The following is a 1,679-nucleotide window of genomic DNA, read 5'->3' as shown; positions in this document are numbered from 1 at the left end:
CTTGAGTCACAAAGCATGTCTTTCAACTTTAGTGTTCTATCAGTGGATAATATGGCCTCTCCTATTTGCTAAATGATTGGTGCAGGGGGTGTGGGTAGGGGGTAGAGGCAATGTGAAGGGCAAGATGACCTTTCCCTGCAGTCTAACTTTGGAAGAGGAGTCAGGAATGTGGTTGTAGGCCAGCCTGGGTTCCATAGGGAGACCCCGACTAAACCAAACATTGACAAAAGGACAGTGGTTAAATGTGCTTTGTCAGCAGGGAATCGGTAAACATATACTACATTATGTTCTCAGGGAGATAGTAGACTGCATGGGCCATCAGGTTCAAAGAGAATTAGGTGATATGGGGGATATCTGGGGATATCCTGTTGTGAAGACGAATGCCTATGCTCTCTCTCTCTCTCTCTCTCTCTCTCTCTCTCTCTCTGTGTGTGTGTGTGTGTGTGTGTGTGTGTGTGTGTGTGTGGTTGTGTTCGCTTTCCCCACCCCTCCCTAGGGTATATATAACAGTTTCCACGCTGAAGCGGATCACCCAGGTAATGGGAGACTTAAGTCCAACATTAATGACCCTACCCAGATGCCTTGAAACTAGGTGTTGGCTGAGGAAATAGCTCAGTGATAAAACATGTGCTCAGCATGATCAAAGCTATGGGTTCTATTCTAAACACTACACACTCATAAAGATGGATCTGAGGTGGTACCCGAGGTCTCAATCTGGAGGCTTTGGACTGGTTTCAGGCATCTCGGAAGACATAAGTAGACGTGAGTAAAAGCCTGGGCTGTCTCTCTCCTGGGGCCTAGAATCCATAGTCTCTGTCAGTCTCACAGACTATCTGTGACCCAGGAAAGGTTAAGAATCATTGATTTTTCTCACCAGAAATTAATAACGATATCTATCTTTAGGGAACTAGACTGATGGAGGAGGAAGGTGAAGATTTTTTATTAAAAAATTTCAACCTAGCCTGACATTGGTGGCACACACCTTTAATCCTAGCACTTGGGCAGCAGAGGCAGGTGTATCTCTAAGAGTTTGAGGTTAGATTGGTCTATAGACTGAATTTCAGGTCAGCCAAAGCTACACAGAAAAACCCCTGTCTCAAAAAACAAATAAACATGGCTGGAGAGATGGCTCAGTGGTTAAGAGCACTGACTGTTCCTCCAGAGGTCCTAAGTTCAAATCCCAGCAACCACATGGTGACTCACAACCATTTGTAATGGGGTCTGATGCCCTCTTCTGGTGTGTCTGAAGTACGGCTACAGATACTCATATAAATAAATACATCTTTAAAAACAGACAACCAGTGGTGTGGGGGGAATGTTTGCAATCTCAGCTCACTCAGGAGCTAGAGACTGGAAAATCTCTGAGATGCTGTCTCAAGAAAACAGGATACTAGTAAGAAAACAAAAACTTGAAGTTTCCCGAACTGTGTATATTAGCTGTGTTTTAAAATATACCATTGGGGGGGGGCTGGTTTGATGGCTTAGTGGGTAAGAACACTGACTGCTCTTCCAGAGGTCCTGAGTTCAAATCCCAGCAACCACATGGTGGCTCACAACCACCGGTAATGAGATCTGACACCCTCTTCTGTTGTGCCTGAAGACAACTACAGTGTACTCGTATAAATAAAGATAAATATGTCTTTTAAAAAAATAATAAATAAATCTTTAATATATATATA

Source organism: Mastomys coucha, unplaced genomic scaffold, assembly GCF_008632895.1.
Source record: "Mastomys coucha isolate ucsf_1 unplaced genomic scaffold, UCSF_Mcou_1 pScaffold5, whole genome shotgun sequence".
In the NCBI taxonomy this organism is placed as follows: domain Eukaryota; kingdom Metazoa; phylum Chordata; class Mammalia; order Rodentia; family Muridae; genus Mastomys; species Mastomys coucha.
This window is presented reverse-complemented; position numbering follows the sequence as displayed.